Below are 14,360 nucleotides of genomic sequence, written 5' to 3' on the forward strand. Positions count from 1 at the left end.
TACTTAATATTTGACAGTTTGGCCAGTCCTGTCGAATATTCGACTATTCGAATACTTTCAGGTTGAATAATTCGAATACTAAGAATCACTATTCGTGAATCTGTAGCCTACTTATTTCACACATTGACATTCAGAGGACTGGTCATCACAAAGTCTTTTGGACTGTCATGCAGTAGTTTACATGGATATGCTTATTGATGTATTCTTTTGTGTTTTATAGCGGGCTGGTCCAATCATAACTGTGCCAATGGCTGGCCTTCCATCTGCATGAGGAGTCCAGACTCCTGCTGATAATGAAGAATGGATACAAATACAATGTGTCTCTCGAACAGATTGTTCAAGACATAATGTGATATAGCTATTTGATAAACTACAATCATTGCTCAGTTAGAATGTGTGCTATCTTGAGGACTCTCAACAGTAATAACATTGTTTGAGTTGTTTTTAAACCAACATGGCTAAATGTCTGTAATATAAATATCTGTACAATAAATAATAACTCAATATTCTAAAATGCTGTTCCATGTCATTCCTTTATTAGAACACAAAGTGAAAGGTGAACAACTGTTTAGATATGTAACATCTTAACAAGTACAAATTAATCAGCCCTAATAAATGATCCTGACTCCCAAGGTTAAGACCTTTTTAATACCAATAAAAGAATAAAACAAGACCAAGACCATCACTACAGTTTGTCAAAAGTAATCAACACACAATACTAAAAGAATTATCAAACAGCCATTGAGACAAACCAAATGTAATTCCTGAATTTCAACAATTCACAGTGCTTGTCAGGGTGGGTGGTCCCTGCAGTTCAAATATGACTATTTTGAGGGGTTGCGGCCTGAAAGGTTTGAGAACTATGGTGTAGTACAGGGGTGGGCAATAATTTTTTCCATGGGGCCACATGAACAACAGAAAATATTGTGGAGGTCCGGGCCAAAAGGCAGTGCTAGATGTGCTCCCCGCAAACTAAACACACGGCTTTACCTCCGACTTCAGTAAATAAATACTTAGCAGTCAATTTTTTTTTGAAAACCCGGCATTCGGCATCGACATTTTTGATAGGTAAGATAAGGCAGGTCGTCTTGACTTGTGACCAGTCTGACCACCTGCTTGTTATTGAGACAACGATCCAATGATCACTCACATGTGCTGATACGCATTGCGTCCATATGTACATGAATAAAACACTTCAAAATAAAAAACAATGGAGCTTTAGTCCATGCATGAGGTAAAATTTGAAAATGTGTTTATTTTGTCTTTTGCCATTAACCCTACATGGGCCGGTCAGAGTGAACCAAAGGGCAGCTTACGGCCCCAGGGCTGCACAATGCCCAGGTCTGGTGTAGAATAGATCTGTGTTGAACTTGGTGTGTTTGTAGGGCCCATTCACTGGAGCTTTACAGCGGCCCTGCTATTTTGATGTGCAGTCCGAACTATTATAGCCTATAGCTATTCACAGAAGCCACTTTATTTGGTTTTAGGCTATTTTGAACCTAACTTGACTTGATAGAAAGTTGCGACAACAACCTTGGCCTGAATCAGTTGTGTGAGAAAGGCTTTTACACAATTATTCATTAGAGAGTCTGTTAACCCTGTTAAAGGCAACATCTCACATTCACTGTTCTACAATTACAGTACATCAGTCATTAAACAGGTGGTGCCATAGTTTTGTACTTTTCCTGTTTTTCATGTGTCTAGGAGGTTGACCGTACTTCATTAGACGTATGAGCAATTATGTATTCCCTTTATATTTGACGTTTCTTCCTGGAGGCTGACATCTTGTGGGTCAAAAGGTACAATCCAAAAACACACTGTTGTGTTTTTTTTTTTCATCAGAATTATTTCATATTTTATTATGCCATGTACTGTATGTTGTGTCTTCATGTCAACTTACAATCTGAAATATTACATAATATAATAATGGCACATCTCAACTGTTTGCTTTGTCTGCAGATAAGTAGAATTCCAATGTGTGAGTGGAGGGTCTGCAGGCAAATACAATGAAACAAAGAAAAAGCACATATTATGTTTTTATTGTTTACAGGGGAAAGTGCACCCGTAAATTAGGTCAAGCAACATCGCTGTATCAAAGAAAGTAAAACAGTGCATCCATGTTTTATCCAGGCAGTTATGATTACAAAATAATATTCAGAGATAAGAGCTCATGATTCCTTCATAGTGGAGTGCATCAATGTCTCATCCAGTCTGATAACATATTCATAGATGACACCAAGGCATGTCTAGTGCATTGTAACAGGGACAGACTCCCACATTATCGTCTGATACCGACAATAAGCCTTTCCCGACATACTTAAATAATTTTTGTTTCAGAATGTAAAGTAGTTTGAACTGGCACTGTATGTGAATTTGACTAATAAACAGAATCTCATGAGAGAGAACATACCAAACAGCAACATTGTGAGCAGCTTTGCACTGTGGTGACTGAACCCAAACCAGACACAAGAGAGCAGGACAGTGTTGCCAACTCCGGGCATTTATTAACAATTTTCAGATTTCAACAGCAGGTAAATGCAACGTAGCATAAATGTGCAACATAAATATGAATGAATCAAACTAGGGTTAAACAGTTCAACATAGGTTCTTCCCCGGGCAGGGGCTGCAGTCTCTTCTCTTCTTGGGGGGCCAGGGGTAGGTAAGAGTCAGTTAGGGGTTTTCTTCCCACAGGTAATAGGTGAGTATTGTTCAGGTAAAGTATTTCTTTCCCACAGGTGATAGGTGAGTATTCCTCTCTACAGGTGACAGGTAAAGTATCTCTTTCCCACAGGTAATAGGTGAGTATTCCTCTCCCCGGGTGACAGGTAAAGTATTTCTTTCCCACAGGTAATAGGTGAGTATTTCTCTCTACAGGTGACAGGTAAGGCACGGTACCGCGCTCTCAAATAAATCCAACCGATTCACTATCTTCTAAACAAACTAAACACTGGGATTAATGGACCTAGGCAATGTTCCCTCTAATTTTTCTTCGGTCTGAGCAAACACTCCAACCTTCTGAGCACAACTTGAGCACCGATGAGCAACATATGTCGAGTGCACGATATATAGTAGGTATAGCCTACTACGCCAGTGCATCAAGTCATGTCAAGTTATGGCTTATTCGACTACTGTTAAGAAACTGTAGGCTACTATAGGACTGTTACATTTAAAAAGACGGGGGAAAAAGGGTTTTATATCCATTATTATTCATTAGGCCTACAGACTGATTTTCCCCCTTGGGATAATAAAGGTATCTATCTATCTTATATAGTATATACACATGTTGACAACATGTTGTGTAAATACAATACAAACAATGGGCCTAAATATGAGTCTACAAAATAACAATACATTGACATATTGACACGTCTAAAGAAGGTTAGCCATCACTAAGAAGTGTCATTATTATGAATAAAATACAGTCCAAAGCATTATAGCAAAAGCTATCCCAGGGACCCCCATAAGATAATATTTGTATGGCTTTAGAAGTGATTCCCTTTTTAATGTCAAAGACCCCCTATTTGACATGCATTAGGCTATGGACCTCCATTTAATGGCATTTCTATCAATGAGACCCCAATTTACATTTGTTATAAAATCAAGTTAATTTAACTCTGAGTGTGTGGTTCCATGTGTACACTCTGAGTTACATAAGGGTCCATTTGGTTCCTAACTTTTGCTGGGGACCCCTGGAACTACCTCAAGATCCCCGGGGGTCCCTGGACCCACTTTGAGACCAATGCATTATGGGACTGGAGTTATTTTTGTTAACTCGTCGTGAAGGAGAGAAGCCAAGCTCGTCAGCTCCAGAGAAACATTGCAGTTTATATAGTTCATACCTGGAAACTGGATGGAGGAGTACTGTGTACTGTAGGTCTAATCTCTGCTGTGCACAGGCGGGGGACGTCTTTATGAAACTGCACATAAGCAACCATGGTCCACTCCTTTGAGCTTCTGATACGCAATGCAAAGCACATGCGTTTGTTTTGTTTTGGTAGCCTGCCCTACAGCCACGCTGACGCTGTTGCTAACGTTAATGCACACATAGAAGATGTGAGAAAGTTTTATGACGGCAATAAAACAATAAAGTAGTGGTCCTACAGAAGTCTCTGTTTACCACAAGTGCGTGCGTGCGTGTGTGAGAGAGATAGAGAGAGTGGGGGCAAAGGAGGCGAGCGAGAATCGAGAGACACCCGTCGAGAGACGGGTGCACGGAGACAGCGAGAGCGAGAGGGAGATAATTTGGCGAGAGGGGGGAGGCACCGAAAGACAGAGAGACAGAGAGAGAGAGAGAGAGAGAGAGAGAGAGAGAGAGCCAGAGCGAGAGAGCCAGAAAGAAGAGACACCTAGTGCTGTCTATGTTAAGCATATGCAGGCAGAGACTGAGTACCACAAAATAATCAACTACATTTCACAAATCTATCAGTGTTAAATCTGCCGTGCGCTACAAAGATTTGTTGTGCGCGACAGCGTCCTGAGTAGTGCGCAGCTTAGAGGGAACATTGGGCCTAGGGCCAGAGAATGGTTGGACACAAGGTATGTTTTTAAAGGGAAGTGAGTACTACTCAACAAAATAGGAATTGGGGTGGCTCCCTGGGGGTCCGGTTGGTAAGGCTGCTTCCTCCTTTTCCAGGTCCATTCTCCACAGGTCGCCTGAGTACTCTCTCTCCAGAGGTTCGGTACGCACTCCTCAGTGGTAGGTACACACTCCTCAGTGAAGGTCCGCTCCCGGTCCAGCCTAAAAGTGATGAGTAGAAGGAATATTACTATAATGCGCTTTACACAGAAATATGCGGTGGAGGGAGAAATATGGTGGTTCCTTACCGCCTGTCTGCCCATGTATTCGCTTGTCGGAGTCCCAGCACAGACTGGGGGAGAGAGCGAGGCTTCTATTTATGCACCCTGTGTTTGGAGTACCCCACAGGTGCATATGCTTGTGCCTGATGAAGCATGTGGGCCGGCAGGTAACGCCCTTCAATGACTTGGCCCACACTGTGCGCTACTCTGCTGGGCCTCGCTCTCCCATCCAGGGTGCGCTTCTCCGACGTGCAGGGCCTACCTGGCGGGCGGTGTCTGAACGAACCACCACAGCACACAAATGTAACTTTAATGACATTGGGATGAAAACGTCAATTTAAAAGTAATTCCATTAATAAGGCTACTAAATATGAGATTCAAAAAACTTGTTTCTCCAGTGAACACAATACAATTTACAATTTAGGCATTTAGCAGACGCTCATAATCCAGAGCGACTTACAATAAGCAAGGTAATACAACATCAATACATCAACATCAATACATCAACATCAATACATCAAATGCATAGAAAAATCTATCTAGACAAAATAAAGGAGGTAGACAGAGCACCTAATCAGTCAAAAGCTTTATATGAAACCTAAAAAATGCTCAATAAGGAACTCATTTGTGTTTTATATTCTGTTATGCCTTGGAAAGGACCTTGGATATGCAATAAAGCAATCACACAGTAAATGGTTACGGTCCATTCATTCGTTTAGGGTTTAGATGTGTATATAAGAGAACAGCTTCACCTCTCATCACAACTCTACCTGATACCTGACATACATAGGTCTCTCTCTCACTCACTCTTTCACGCTTTCACTCAATCACTCTTTCACTCACTCACTCACTCACTCTTTCACTCTTTCACTCACTCTTTCACTCACTCACTCACTCACTCACTCACTCACTCACTCACTCAATGCATGCTTTTGTTTAACTGCTTTACTTCATTATTCATTATAGAATTATTATTCGATACAATTGTTGCTTGCAAGAAGAACAAGACACTGGTACCAGTTTATTTTTAAGGCTATTGACGGGAAATGGCCACCCTATATCAGAATATTGATAGATTGTAAAAGAAATACTTACCAGGTAAATCAGCTTTCTGCTTTGATGCTCCCGACTCATGGAACACTCTACAACTCACGCTAAAAATGAATGCTCCAATATCCTATGGACAATTTAATAACATACTCTTAGATCTCCCTATACCTCAGTATGCAATTGTTTTTAACTTACTAATTCTCTATGATGTTTTATTCTATGTTTTGTATTGTTGTTGTTTTATATTTGTATGCTAATTGTTGTAATCTTTGTGTATGTAATTTCGTCAGCATTGCAAATGAGGGTGAACCTCAATGCTCTTTTCGAGAATAAATAAAAGTTTCAAAATGTAAGCTTGTGAGAGAGATTGTCTGCCCTGGCATTGGGTCATACCAAATGGAACACAAATAATACCTTCCTGCTTGGTCCCTGCGACATACTGGCATATACAGTGGGGTGTACTTCATGGTTTGTCTGAGGCCGCCTCACGCTACATACAGTAAGCAGGAGATACTGTAGGCTCCTGCCACATATATGTGGCAGGAAGAAATTCCATTGTAAGAAAGCCTTGCCATACTGTATACAGTATGGCAAGGCTTTCTTAAAATGAATGGTCACTGAAATGGTGACGACAGAGAGCTGACTGCAGGAAAAACATACTGTAACACCGACTGGTTTGTCCTTTCTCTTTTTTGTACCAGACAATTATCCATCGAGATTGTCTTCATCATCATCATCTTCATCATGAAGTCTCTCCTCATCCTCGGTGTTGCTCTCTGTGTGAGATCTGCAGCAAGTAAGACACTTCCATTGTAACACATTGAAATCCTGTCTGCATGTGCCTACTGTATGTCTCAGATATTCACTTACAGCTTAGATGCAAATGAAACAGCCTAAATAAAACATTTTTAAGTAAAACAATTCAATTTGAAGTGAAACACATTACCTGGTCTCAAGCTCAAAACATCTCAAAAATACTGTTTTTACAATAACTTCAACATCAGGTACAAGATTCTGAACAGTTGTAACTTTCATAATTTCATGTAGTTGTGCCATCTGTGAGCGCAGTTTGGATTTATTAATGTTCATTACAGAGAAAGCCTGCTCACACATATTGTTCCAAACATGCAGAGGATCATTGAACGTTCTAAAAACATGATATTGCGTTCCCAGTCCCATTCTGTCTTTAGCTTGAGGGGGTGTTAGTGCTGCCCTCTGAACAATTTAGTTGAATACCCCTGTTCTAGACAGTCTAAGTCAGCCGTAAATATATGTAAGAATTATAATTTTGAGCAGTGCTAACCGCTCCTAGATCTCTCTATCTCTCTCCCTCTGTTGTCCTAATTATATGTTATGTGATGACATGTATTCATTGCATTGGAATAAAAAAGCAAAACTGAACATTACTGCTGTAATTGAAGAGCACCAGGACACAGGACCTCAAGGTCTGTCTGTCTTTTTTGTCTGTCTGTCATTTTACTGTATACATTTAATACATTTTCTAATTGAATCTTATATATATTGTCGTTGTCAGGTGGAAACCTTGTATGTCCAAGACCGTTCGTTTTGCATTTATCATTTTAAAAATGAACGAAACTAGTGGAAACAGCCGATCTACAAGCACACAACGCCTCGCTGTTTTCACTACTTGTGTGCGACGGCCTTGTATGATGAAGTAGGGCTTTGCTTTGCGAAACAATTTACACATCTGAAACTTGGAGATACAAGGTTTCTGCCCGACACTGACGATATACAGTATATACACGTATGTCTTAATAATGTATGTCAACAGGTCGTTCTTTTAGGAGATACTACAAAACTCTCGGTGTCAATAATGGCCAAGTGTGGGGCAGCTGGGCCAATTTGGAGATGTGCCCACATGGCACATACGCTAGGGGCTTCAGCATTTGGGTGAGACAATTTACTCTTTACATTACAGTTTAATATAGCATGTTTATTGTCTCCGCCAGCCCGAAGGATATCTTTTTATGTCACTTTCCATGACCTTGACCATTTCACATTGGGTGGTGTGACTTCTATGCCAACATTTAAAATATTCTTTTCATTGATTATTGTAAAGATTTAATGTGCAACTTCAAATTTGTGTGTGACCTTGATTAGAGTAAATCGTTCATTTTGCAGCATGTCATGCAGCAATGTGGCAGATTTAATGAAAACATGGGCCAAGTGCAAAAAGCCACTACCACAACCAATGATATTGGTTGAATTGGTGGATTTGTGTTCTACATTTGCTATGCACAATGCCAAAACCTTTGGCTGGTATAGGTCATCTTTGTGTTTTCTCTATTCTCTTATTGTTCTGCATTTCTCTTACAGGTGGAGCCCTATCAGGGCCACCCTAACGGTGATGACAGCGCAGTAAACGGCATTCGCCTTTATTGTGTCTTGAATGATGCTGATGCGAGCAACCCACATCAAGTTTGGACCGTTGAATCAAACGCTGGACAGTAAGTATGATTGTCACACCACTGAAACGTTTGTCTGTAACTGCCTTAACTTCTGTGTGACGCTGCAGTCATATGATTTGCACAAAGGTGAACTTTTAAATACAGTAACTGGTGTCGGCTCTGTGCATAAACAATATGGTCCCAGTTTTCACAAGGTGGCATACCCGTTTCCTGTTCCAGGTTCATTCGATTGGAGTTGGTTGGAGTTTAAAATGATATTAAATATATATTTTAAGTGTCCAAATAAATTCAAAATATTATCAAATTATCTTGCGGCACCCCTGGACTGCCGTCGCGGCACCCCAGGGTGCCCTGTCACCCACTTTGAAAACCCCTGATTTAGACTCTAGAGTAGAGTTTATGGAATGTACAGTATACTGTACATATATGTGTCCCAATCTCACTGAGAGCCAGTCATCTCGGAAAGTACAGCTTTAGACAGGGACTGAAAATACTTTTTTTTTTTTTTTTACTAAAATGTGATAAAGCCACTAAAGCATTTCATAGATTTCAGGCTACATTTCACTTAAACGCCAGAGCTCAACTCTGCATGTAAATAAGACTTTTTTTAATTAATGTGAGAGATCGTCAGGTCATTTGCAGGTTAGACATTTATTTAAAACTTGAATATCTCAAAAGTAGTATTTCAGCATGGCATCATTCTATAAGCCATATCTTCAAAACTGTTGGGTCAATCTCCACAACCAATATATCATTTTGTAGCTATGATCCCCAGCTTTCAAATGAAATGAGAAAATGAAAATGAATAAAAATCCAATGACTGGCTCCCAGCCAAATTGGGACACATATGTGTAACGTTCCTGTGGTTTTATCCTAGCTGGGGTGACTGGACACACGTACACTGGTGTGGATCAGGGAGCGTGCTTACGGCCTTCCAGCTGAGTGTGGAGCCTCAGCAGGGTAACAGGGATGACACAGCTGTCAATGACATCCAGTTCTTGTGCAGTGGCGGCAGCATAACGAGCATCATACGTGCTCCAGGCATGCCTTGGGGCCACTGGGGAGACTTTAGTGACGTGTGCAACGACGGGGGAATCTGTGGGATCCAAACCAAGATGGAGCCACCTCAGGGGAGCGGAGACGACAGTGCACTAAACGATGTGCGATTTGTTTGCTGTAATCAACATCTCATTTAAGTACATCTTCACTTGCATAATTAACATTTAACTTAGCTTTTGTTACTTTTTTGTGACTTTGTGCAATGACTATCTACAAATACAGATAATTAATATATATTTTTTAAATTTCTTTCAGTATTATACATTTTGTTATACTGTACCACATTCAATGTACTTGCACATACGTCAAATTTCTCCTCTGCATTTTACCCATCCTATAACTTTTATGAGCAGTGAGCAATGGCTTGGTTGCTCAGAGACAGTTCGACATAGATTAGGCCTAGAATTGAACCTGGGACCCCCGTTTTCCTAAGCAGGTTCTATAATCATTCAGCTATGGCCGCCCCATAGATGATGTGGAGAGAAAATATAACACCTAGTAAATGTATTACGCTCATCATATTACATTTCAGAATCAATTCATTCTTAACAGGATCAACAGACTCTCAACAGATAATGCATAATTGTGCACAAGCCTCTGTCCCACAGCTGATACAGTCCAGGGTTGTTGTCTAAACTTTCTATCAAATAAAGTTAGGTACAAAATAGTGGCTTCTGTGCACATCAAAATAGCAGGGCCACTGTAAAGTTCCAGTAACTGGGCCCTGCAAACACACCAAGTTCAACACAGATCTACTATGCCATAGTTCCCAAAACGTGCAGGCTGCAACCCCCCAAAATCCTATTTGAACTGCAGGGACCACTCACACTGACAAGCACTTGGAATTGTTGGAGTTCAGGATTACATGTTGTTACTCAATGGCTGTTTGAACAGTTTGTTTGACACAGTAATTGTCTTGGTTTATTATTTTATCCACAAGTTTCCAACGTCCCATCGAGCATTGCGTAGAAGCTGTACGGCAGTTCCGCCGTCGCAGCCGAGTGTGATCTACAAGCTCACAACGGTTGCATCTGCGACGCGACGTGAGCTTGTATGTCAGCTGTTCTCCAGATGTGTCCTACACATAATGCTACAGTAAATTCTCGCGGAAACAGGTGGATAGAGGTATTAAAGGGAGTGGGACTGAGTTACTCGGGCCCAAGGTGGAGGGGCCTTAATAATGTTATACTTTAGCTATTGAAAAATAGCAGATCTACAAGCTCACAGCGCGGCACTCAGAGCTTGTAGATCGGCTATTTTTGAAAAGTCGTGAAAATGTGTGCAAATCTTTGAACATATGTATTTTTTTAAGCGAACATCTGTATATTAAATGTTGCTTCTGGGGGGTCCCTAAATGTTTTGAGATGGGGGGTCCGTGGCCAAATACATATCCTTTTGATGGTCCTTCACATGAAAAAGTATGAGCACCACTGACATAGAAACATAGGTTTTTCAAAAAAACCTTAGAAGGATTTGAAATATTTTTCAAAAATAGCAGATCTACAAGCTCGCAGCGTGGCACTCGGTGCCGCGCTGTGAGCTTGTATATCTGCTATTTTTCAATAGTTAAAGCACAAAATAATGCGTAATAATGCGTTCCCAGTCAAAATGAAGAACATTCAATTTGGTGCGACACCCCGGCCCTACACCCCCACCACCCAGGAATTCTCCTGATAGTTCTGATGGCCATGCAGGTAACATGTTAATGACTGAGAAATATTAAATGTTAAATTCATGTATATTTGACCAAAGCTGTGAACAGATGATGACATATATTGATGACCTGTATTGAGGTCCTTTAAGATCTTAGCATTCTGAAATTGTTGTCAGGTTCTTTGTTTGGGGCTGATTGATTTGTACAAGATGTTAGATATAATCTAAGCAGTTGTTCACCTTTCGCTTTCATGTTATAATAAAGGAATGACATGGAACTGCACTTTATCATTTATTGGACAGAAATATCAGATTTTTGCATTACAATAGTTTTCAGTTAAAAAGCAGATGTACAAGATGTACTCAAATGAAATAAATAACTATAATAATTTGTATTACACACATTTAGTTACATGTAAGAAACAAGCATTTATATTAAAGACATTTTGCCATGCTGGTTTTAAAAACAACTCAAACTATGTTACTACTGTTGAGAGTCCTCAACGAAAATGAAACAAAAGCAAGAAGTCAGTAATGTTTGTAGTTAATCAAATATCTACATCACATTATGTTTATTGATAATTGATCATTTGAATCCATTCTTCATGATCAGCAGGAGTCTGGACTCCTCATGCAGATGGAAGGCCAGCCATTGGCACAGTTATTATTGGACCAGCCCGCTAAAACACAAACGAATAAATCAATAAGCTTTGTAAACTATTGCAGAACATCAAAACACTTTACCAATCCTCTGAATGTCAATGTGTGCAGTAAGTAGGCTAGAACAGCACCATGCATACAGACAGCTCTCCCACTACAGCCTACAGTGGAACTGTGTGTGTCTTACCACGGGTGTTGAGGTGCATGCACTGGTATGAGCTGACACTGTTCTGAGAACTCCAGTTGCTGTAGTCAAAACGGCTCTGGTCCACCCACCTCCAGCCCTGCACAGGTACAGTGTAAAGTCAATAATGTTACGTCACTTAAGTGGACGTAATTCTACTTGATAACATAGAAGTAGAATGTTATAAAGGTGAAGTCTAAGGCCATGGCTACACGGAGCTGGATATTTCATATATCCCGGTTTCTCAGATATCCACATAGAAAAATATCTAGGTCCACACGACAAAGATATCTAGGTCTAACAAGCACACACACAGTAAAGTCTTCAGAGATATCCGGGTTCCCTGTCTACACAGATCCAGTGAATCGGATATTTTTCAATCTCTCCACTTATTTATCCGGTTTAAAAAATATCCAGTTTCACAGCCGAAATATCCAGCTTCGTGTGGCTGCAAGCCCCAACAGCACAAAAAAATGTCTAGCTTCAGAAATATCCAGCTCCGTGTAGCCATGGCCTAAGAAGCTTAATAGAGCCTGACCTGGAAGTAGAGACCTCCTATCCAGGCCAATGAATTGGATCCAGATCTCATAGTGAGTTCCTGGAGGAAGCTGTAGTCCCACACATTGTGGACAGATGGCAGAGAAGCACCCAGACTGGCACAGTGGGCCTGAGAGAGAGAGAGAGAGAGAGAGAGAGAGAGAGAGAGAGAGAGAGAGAGAGAGAGAGAGAGATGATGCAAAGCCATTCAAGTATTGATTATGTTTTAACAGATCATTTTCATAAAGTTCATCAAGTATATCCATTACTCTATCAGTTACTTGGTGAAGCCGATCAGGCAGACAACCATATTAGATCATATGTGATGCCTCAGATTATATGTACTAACAATGCTTTTACTTGGCCTATTACTTTATTGACTAACCATTTTCTAACATTTTACTTTTTACAATAAATGTTAGAAGGTTTTACCGCTGCACTGGTCCAGGTTCTGCCAGAGCTCACATACATGTAGCAGCTGCCCCTGTGTTTGGTCCAACCAGAGGGACACACAGCGAAACGACCTGGACACACATTAAGACATTGTTATGATTCAATAAGTACATGTGTAAATGATAGACAGACAGACAGAGAAGACAGACAGACAGACAGACAGACAGACAGACAGACAGACAGACAGACAGACAGACAGACATACAGACAGACAGACAGACAGACAGACAGACAGACAGACAGACAGACAGACAGACAGACCTTCAGGTCCTGTTTCCTGTTGCTCTTCAATAACATCAGTCTGGTCCTCTGAAAGAGAAGATTTATTACTTTAATATTTCATCACATGTGCTTATTAACATAACTTTGAATGAAAACGTTTTATTTTCCCTTCATCTTTTTACCTTGAGGAAGAGCGAGTCCAAGTTCTACTTCATGTTCAGCTTCCACTGAGAGAGAGAGAGAACCACTCTGTGCTCAGTATGCTGTATTAATTCCCATACAACAAATATATGTTATCATATAATATTTCATTGTCACAGTGACATGTTAGTAAAACTTACCAGAGACATAAGGCTGAATGTTTTCTTCAGTAGCCTCCAATGTTTCAACTAAAGTAAAAAGAAACAGTTTTGTTTTTATTATAATTCTTAATTTAGAACTGACTGTCACATCATCTATGGTGTCTAAATCAAGCAGTGTTGCATCTAAGCTGTAAGTGAATATTTGAGACATAGGAGCATGCAGACAGGATTTCAGTGTGTTACAATGGAAGTGTCTTACTTGCTGCAGATCTCACACAGAGAGCAACACAGAGGAGAACACCGAGGATGAGGAGAGACTTCATGATGAAGATGATGATGAAGATGATAATATGGATGGATACTTTTCTGATACAAAGAGAAAGGACAAAACAGTCAGAGTTATATTTTTTCTTGAAGTCAGCTCTAACATCTGAAGACAAAACAATTTTGTTACAACAGTTATTATGAATGAGATATTATAAGCAATGCAAGGAGAGAGAGAGAGAGAGAGAGAGAGAGAGAGAGAGAGAGAGAGAGAGAGAGAGAGAGAGAGAGAGAGAGAGAGAGAGAGAGAGAGAGCAACAGCAGTGTAGGTCTTACCTAATCTACCTATCAGGTAGATTTGTGTTGTGATGAGAGGTGAAGCTGTTCTCTTTATATACACATCTGAACCCCAACCTGCACGTGAATAAAATGGACCATGACCATTTACTGCTGTTATTGATGTCTGTGATTTATTGCTTCCTGGTCGGACAAATCCAAGGTCAGATTGCATCAGGACATTCAGGATATAATGGACCTGCCCCAAGTCAGTTTCTTATTTCTCAATCAAATAATATAGTGTTCATTAGACTAGAGAACACAAATATGAGAGAGAAACATTGTGCAATACAAAACAACAACAAAAATCTTAAAAAGTGCTCACTCATAATGTTGACGTTCTCACTCATGAAAATCAATTGATCAGACAGTATTGCACCCTATATTCACATACAGTACATTCTTCAAACTACT

Source organism: Nannobrachium achirus, assembly GCF_963921795.1.
Source record: "Nannobrachium achirus genome assembly, chromosome: 3".
NCBI lineage: Eukaryota > Metazoa > Chordata > Actinopteri > Myctophiformes > Myctophidae > Nannobrachium > Nannobrachium achirus.